Below are 8,096 nucleotides of genomic sequence, written 5' to 3'. Positions count from 1 at the left end.
TCCCACTGAAACTTCCTGGAAATTGTCATTTATGGTATACATTTATTATTTCATCAATGAGAAAATTATTTAACTATTCATGAAATATGCATGTATGTATATATGTTACATATATATGTACATATATGTATGCAATTGTACTTTATTTATTACTATGTACCTGGAGTTATAGCTTCTTAGGTAGAGGTTTACCTAGCATGTATGCATACCTGAGTTTTATCCCAGCTCTATATAAAATGAGTAGGTGGTATATAGCTGTAACTCTAGCCTTCTCAGAAGGAAAGAAGATGGAAAGCCAGCCTTAGCTATATAATAAACATAAGGCTAGCCTGGAATTCATGCCTTAAAAGAACAAGAAAGACAACAACAAAACAACTCTGTACACAATAATAACCTTCCTAGAAAATTGTAGAATTGTACTTATTTTCAACTTGTCATAGCCTCAAGAGTTGTTTGACACTGTGCCATCTCAGTTTGCTCACACAGAGTAGTGTATAAACCAATGACAGGTAAGCTAAAACTTATACTAAGCTCTACAATATCCATAAGTGATAGAAAGCTAATGCTTTTTCATGCAGTTTGCAGAATGAATTACAGAGCAAGCAATTCCTCAAGGTGAGAGACTGCACAGTAGCCACGAGCTCTTACAGGAGAATATCTAGGGTTGCTTAATGTTGCCTTTTAACCCACCTAGTAAATGACTTGTGTTCTTTGGATGTCTGTTATGACAGTTGAAGATGTCCATGGATGTCTGTGTCTGTTTAAAAATCATGACAATTACACTTAAAGTTGGTTAGATTTTCCAGCTCTTATTAAACTTCAACATTTTTCCTTGGACTTCTGATGCAGTTCACAGTTGTATCCTTTGATAATCACAAAGTGTGAGATATTTTTCTTATGAAGTGCAAACCCCTGTACAACAAAATTACAAGAGAAGTCAATGAAAATAATCCATCAGTAAGAAGGTGAATTTACCTACACAAAATCATATCTAGAGATCACTATTGCTCTTAAGTAAATTTACAATAAAAATTCAGATTTTTTTTTTACTTCTTAATAGTAAAACCTGAATAGAATTAATAGCTTTTTTTTTCCTGCAACATCTTTCTAATTATTGGAATCACAATGCCAGAAAACAGGTTAAAATTCAGAAGGATCAAAACATCCCCTGGAGTGAGGAACTTTTGAGGTCAATACAAATTCCTTCTGATCATTTGCAAAAGGAAAGGCAGTACATTATCTTACTGGAGTATGTTTGTGCAATCATGGCAAAGTGATTATAAAAACAATTCTATTGAGAATTAATTTTGAAGAAGCCCTTAGAGGTATGGCTTAGCAAAACTGGGGTGGCTTGTTAATCCCTTTGTAGGGTATATTTATTATACTCTTGGTCTATTTTAGATAGTTTCTCATTTTGAAGCCCAGAAGTTTTAATCAAATCTTTTCTGACAACAGAGTCTTGAATAAATACACGATCTATTTTTTTTAAATATATTTACCCTAAGTACTTGAAATGAAGTTTACTTCAGTTCTTTATATTGTTTTCATGGGAATATTGTCTTTATATATAGAAAGGTGAATTCCTATTGCATTCTTGTGCCTTATTAATCTTCAAAGAAGCAGTGCTATTATGCATTGTGACAGAGGAATCTGGAATAGACACTTTCAAGTTTGTTGAATGGTACTGTTTTTTACATCCCACTCCCTTGAACCAAATGGTCTTAATCTATTATGCCACTGGGAATTTTTTTTTAAGTTACTGAATTAATCACCTAAGAAGCAATGTCCTTACATGTCTCTTTCATAATTTGTTTGCATCTTGGATAGTCTGAACCACTGAGTTTACTGCACTCTACTATGCTAGCTCTTTCTGACAACTGCTGTGCTAAAATTAATGCAAAACCAATTTTCATTCTCCAGAATTTCTGAAGCTCTTGGGTCAACCAGTAACTTTCCCAGAAAGTTTCCTCTTGGCTTCAACTTGAAGGTAGGACTTAAGGAGCTACATGCCTTACCCCACTGACACACACTGATTTTTCTTGCTGTATTTAGAATCCTCTTCCTTAAGCCTGGCACTGAAAAATAGCACACACTGCTCCTACTGAGGATGCTTTGCTGTATCAGCCCCAGAAAGCTGTCTTTAGGCACTTTCATTATTTAAAGTCCTGATAAGTTGGCTCAGCAAGGACTCACAGTATTTTCTCGTTAAGCAGCCTTCTAGCGTGCTGTCGAGCAATTTGGCAGTTACCTTCTCTCAGACTCATTAGTTTTTCCTCTAGGTCACTCATTTGCAGATTTGAATTTCTCAGGGTGAAAAATAGCTTCCACATTATGCTTGAGAAAGGCCAATGTCTCTTTGAACTGATGCTTCAAAGGGTCTCAGCAAATGGGTATCATAGCATATGCTCAAACCCATGCAGTGTAGAACTCAAAAACAAAATTTAGATTGACTGAATGACCATTGATCCAATAAGACAGCTTGGCTTTGGTTAGACTATTAACAGATATATAAAAGTAGAGCAAAGAGACTGTGATCAAACTCTTCAGTTTATCTAGGACTTTGATTTCTTTCAAATGGGCTTTCAGGGCTAAAATTCAAGTAGTCTTGGGCAAACATGAGTAGGCTATCCTAAACTTTGACGTTCCTCTGAGTCAGTTTCTCTTCCTATCCATTCTTACAAGTGCATTTATAGGAAAAAATAGTAAGTAAACTAATGTAAGTAAATCAAAATATCTTCCTTCCACAAATTATACTATTTAACCAATATTCCTATTCACAACCATTTCAAAATCTACTCAGAGACTTAGAGAGATGTTACAATTGATAAGGGAACTAGCAAGTTCTTTTGCTCTACAAAGACTTGAGTTCAAATCTCTGCACGTACATAGCAAGCCAGGCTTGCTCTTTGACACATCTATAACTTCAGTGAGTGGGAGATGAAGACAGCTTAGGGAAAAAATAATCCCAGGTTCAAGATTCAGGGAGAGATCTTTCTTAAAAGAATAAGGCAGAAAGTAATAGAGGACACCTGACACCTACTCCACAAATATGTAAAACAGTTCACATACCCAACATATTCACACAAATCATACATGTATCAAACTCATATAGACTACACACAGACACACACACATGAATAATTATAAATAAAATTGTTTCTTATAATGGAAAAGACATTGTTATGGTCAGATTTTGAAGTGTATTGTGGGCCCACATTTCTTCAAAGTATACTCTCGGACTTGTGGTTCTATTTCTGTTATTGGTGGGGCCATGACAAGATGGGTACTGATTCATCAATGTAGGTTAATAGGAATTAGGCTTAAGGTTATACCTGCCCATAATTTCATTCATACTCTTTCTTTCATGCTCTAATAACACATCAATAACTGTGCTCATATGACCCTATCAACATAGTCTGAGCCACAAGTGTTTCCTTCCATAAGAAGGAAACACTTTTCTGTCATATATACTGCTATGGCAACAGAAAAGTAATGAATACAGACATGTTAGTCAACAGTACATTTTAACCATTCTATATATTAGTGTACACAAATTCCCTGTAATCCAGGTTGACCTACCAAGTATGAATCACCTTTGTTATCTGTATCAGCTTCTACACTCTATGGTAGGAAAGATAAGGGGTTGTTTGAATATTGCTTCAAGAAAAATTAATTAATAAATAAATAAGCTGGATCTTTTATGGGCTTTAAGTTTTGGCAATACAAAGTAAACATTTAACTCTCCCCATCTCAGGTGCCTCAAGGTATACTTATGCCTAACAAATTAAAATAGATTCTACAGGTGAAGCTTCGGCAATAAAAAGGCAGGCAACATCTGTGTCAAAGGAAACACTGAGAAAGTTAAGTCTGTATTGTTTGACCTGAACACTATCACAGCTTGTTTGAATTACACCGCCACCTGTCACAACTGTGCTTGAAATTCTCCTAAAACAGTGGGAGTTTGTCACATAAATGGGATGTGCAGGACTTAAATTATTGCAGACCATGAGGCCACCACCAATGAATGTGAAAGTTTTCAAAACAGAAATGACAGGGCTTGTGTCTTCTGAAGTCAAGTAATATTCCCTGTGGGCAGCTTCCTAGCCCTCCCACAGTGTGATGCAGCATTGAAATAACATCATCATCATTGCTTTTAGGGCAAGGTGACCAGTGTGAACCAGCAAGATTGAATCCAGAAAGACTCACTTTGCATAAGCCATTTACTAATTAATAGTATACAACTTTACTGTGTCAGTTCTCAGGGTGGGTGTTAAGAGGTGAGCAAATCAAAGTATAATCTGAGGAACTGTATGGCGGATCTGTTTCTCATAAATGTACTAGCTGCCTTATTACAACTTCTAGTGAGGGCTGTGATTTTACAACATACGAAAGTGTGTGTTGCTTAAAGGATTACCTGCTCCTATGGTCCAATTTCAAAATACCTAAAAACAAAAAGAGGAAAGAAGAGGCAGAAGAAGAAGGAGCAAGAGGAGGAGCAGGAAGAGGCACAGGGAGAGGAAAAAAAGAAAAAAAAAACATGTGCAGAGCAGTGAAGTGGTCTAAGAGAAGGTTTGCTTTTGTACTTTTGGAGTGTGTTTGTTCATTCCTACTTTCTCAATATTGAAAAGTAGGAAGATAAAAACCACTTGTATGTACCTAGAGCAATTATCAAACTAGGAAAACCTGTTGTTGAAAGTTTACTCATTGTCTCAGTTTTTAAAATGTTTGCTTTTCAAAGTCAACTTCTAGTAGTCTCCCAGCAGACCTTTCTGTCCTCAGTGCTTTGCTACCATGTCTCCCCAGCAGGATTTCCCACTCTAATCTCTCCCTATTGAATACCATCCCCTCCTGCATTGCTCAGTCCAGTCTTTCTCTCTGGTTGCCTAACTTCACGCTTAATTATACACTGAACTTCCTGACTTGATCTGTCTTCTGAAATGCTTTTTTATATATCTATGCCTAAAGCCATTTTTTCTGTGTTTCAAAAAGAGTCCAGTTCACCTATTGAAGTTGCACCCTTTCCAATATTTTCTTAGCCTTTCAAAACACTTATTGCAGCATCTCTCATTTTAAAAGTAATTTTAATTGATAATATTGATAAATCCAAGAAATTTTATGTAATATTATGCATATAACCTGCACATAAGAACACATTCTGAAATTGCCTATAATTCATCAAATGATAAAATGCCTATTTATGGGGCTGGAAGGGTGGCTCAGTGTTAAGAGCACTGACTGCTCTTTCAGAGGTCCTGAGTTCAATTCTCAGCAACCACATGGTGGCTGACAATCATCTGTAATGAGATCTGATGCCCTCTTCTGGTATGTCTGAAGACATCTACAGTGTACTCATCATATATATAAAATAAAGAAATAAAATAAAATAAAAAAGGCTATTTATATACTTATGTAGAATCCTTCCATCATATATGTGACTTTTTCTTTCTTCTTTTCAATGGGCATTATCCAGGATGATTGGAGACCTACTGTCAACACCCAATTAAAGCCATCTGTGCCTTGAAATTCTTCCTAGCTTATATAATTAGACCTAAATGGACAAAGAACATGCCCTACTTTTATCACATCTGAACAGACTGAAGACTAGAAGTGTATGCCTTTAATCTAGATTTATGTTTTATATCACTTTGACTTCATGTGAATTACAAGAAAGTGGATTGCAGAATTTGTGGGAGAGACCTTACCAAAATGAGCACCTGGGCAGGGTTCTTCATCATCTCCAGAAAGGGGCATAAAAGCAGCATTCAGTTATTGTGAATTTGTAGAACAGCAGGTGTGTGGGTTTTCCCCTTTCTGGCTCCTTAGCTAATCCAATCCAGGAGGTCAGTGGGAGCAGAAAATACGAACAGGGGGTTCAGTAGACCTATGAATATATTCGATCAATAAACCATACCAGAACTGCTTTGCAGTACGCAGATCAACTTAACTTAGGATGATTGAAGGCTTATAAAATTTTAGGGGACTGAGGGTAGGGACATCCAGGATGGGCAAAGCGCATTCATTGGGGGCTTTAGGGTATGTGGAATGCCTCATTAGCATAGAGCAGCATTTCAGGAATCTCAGGTTCTGACTGAAGTTTTGTCAGGAAAAAGGAAGTTAATACTATAAACTAATTGAGACTAAGTGACATTCCTCAGGGAAAGGCATATATGTGGACTTAGAATATCCCAAGGAATTTCAGAGAGGGAGAAAAATCCACTAAGAAAGGGAGGGCTTAGAAGTCTATCTGGTCAATGGCAGACTTCGACCTTAATTAGCAGTTTTCCCACATAGATATGTAACAGATGTGGGGAATTAGTGTCTGGTGATTATTCTTTCAAATCCCACTGGTAAGAACTCCATAGCCCAGACATCCTCCTTAGTGCAGGTGAATTGCTACTCTTAAGTATTGTTTTCTGCAGGGGATTTTAGCTTTCTTCTCCCTAACACATGTTGATAAATCCTCTCACTTAGATTCTTCTTCATAATTCTGAGGTTATGATTCACAGGCAGTAAGAAAAGAACAGTCTTCTCCAGTCCATAGTTCTAATCCTAGGCTGAAAAATGCCAGAGACGACAAGTGAAGGATCAGACCCCCACATGTAAAGCACACAGCTGGAGAGTGGATATGACAGACCAATGAATGATAGGGGAACCGAGCATAGTGACATCCCATCCCTGATTTCAAAGAACTTACAGTAGAAAGCCAGGTGGACCATGTTTCTTGCTTTCAAACTTCAGCTGTAGAGAATATGTGATCCTGGTGTGCACTGGACATAGATATCACTTTCTTAAATATTAACTTTCCTAATTTGAAGGGACGTGAACTGAAATGGTTAAGAGAAAAGCCAGATGTATTTTGCTCCTGGGTAAAATAATTGTGTGTTGATCAATAAATAGTACATGCTGCATAGTTTTAAAAGAGCTAAAACACTTTATCAAATACTATAGAATCGGTCTTTTTTGTTTTGTTTTGTTTTGTTTTGTTTTGTTTTGTTTTTCAAGACAGGGTTTCTCTGTATAGCCCTGGCTGTTCTGGAACTCACTCTGTAGACCAGGCTGGCCTTGAACTCAGAAATCTGCCAGGTTCTGCCTCGCAAGTGCTGGGATTAAAGCATGCGCCACCACTGCCTGGCTGGAATGATTCTTTTCTTTTCTTTTTCTTTTTTTTTAAAAAGATTTATTTATTTTGTTTGAGTATAGTGTTGCTACCTTCAGACATACCAGAAGAGGGCATGGGATAAAAGTACAGATGGTTGTGAGCCACCATATGGTTGACTTGGAATTGAGCTCAGGACCTCTGGAAGTGTAATCAGTGCTCTTAACCGCTGAGCCATCTCTCTAGCCTGGAATGATTCTTGATAAGCAAGGTTCTTGATGAGCTTTATTAGCATGGACAAGAAATAATATAGAGGAAGCAGGAAAAAGAACAGAAAATCATCCCTTATAGAAACATCAAAATCTTCAGGGAATAATGTAAGATATTAGTTGCTTGATATTTGGGTTGGGTTTTTTTGTTTTATTTTTTTGTTTTTTTCTTATGCTTGTATAATACAGAAAGCTTGACTGGCAGATTATTCACTGCCCACCTTTCAAATTTTGAATTGTGTGATATGCCAGTTTGTTGAAACATAATTGAATGTAGAATGAAAGATGCTTTCATATTAATCTCAAACATCATGTTCTGATCTAGCTGCTGTCCATCTCTCCTTTTGATTTCCTAGCATCTCAGTGGCATTTGCTTTTCAAGCTTGCTATAATACTGAATTCTATAATTGTTCTTTCAAGGAAAATGTCACATTTCATCACTCTAAATCTCCAGAGTTTGTGTATAATTCAAGAATTAAAGGTGTATCAGCATTTTGTTTCATATTCCTGATTCTTTATTTCCACTGGTTAGCCAGATATTTTATGAGCTTATTCTTTTTGTGAGGATACAGGTTCTTCATACAATTTGAATTTAATTTATTTTCTCTACTTTAGCTGAACGCACATCTGACCTTAGAATCTATGTCCTTGAGGGCAGAGAAGAGCAAATAAGAGTTTTCTGGAGCCAGGCGGTGGTGGCACACACGTTTAATCCCAGCACTTGGGAGGCA

At 36.8% G+C, this 8,096-nt stretch overlaps 1 long non-coding RNA gene across 1 annotated transcript in view; it reads right to left on the bottom strand.

The window, feature by feature from the left end:
- Positions 1 to 789: 789 nt before the first annotated feature.
- LOC116085299 overlaps positions 790 to 8,096 on the bottom strand; it is a 26,658-nt gene continuing 19,351 nt past the window's right edge. Inside the window, exon 2 of the long non-coding RNA XR_004116485.1 lies at positions 790 to 912. This is a non-coding gene — a long non-coding RNA (uncharacterized LOC116085299). The remainder of the gene's footprint in view (positions 913 to 8,096) is intronic.

This window comes from Mastomys coucha, unplaced genomic scaffold (assembly GCF_008632895.1).
Source record: "Mastomys coucha isolate ucsf_1 unplaced genomic scaffold, UCSF_Mcou_1 pScaffold9, whole genome shotgun sequence".
In the NCBI taxonomy this organism is placed as follows: domain Eukaryota; kingdom Metazoa; phylum Chordata; class Mammalia; order Rodentia; family Muridae; genus Mastomys; species Mastomys coucha.
The sequence above is the reverse complement of the archived record's forward strand: the minus strand, read 5'-3'. Positions and strand labels throughout refer to the sequence as shown.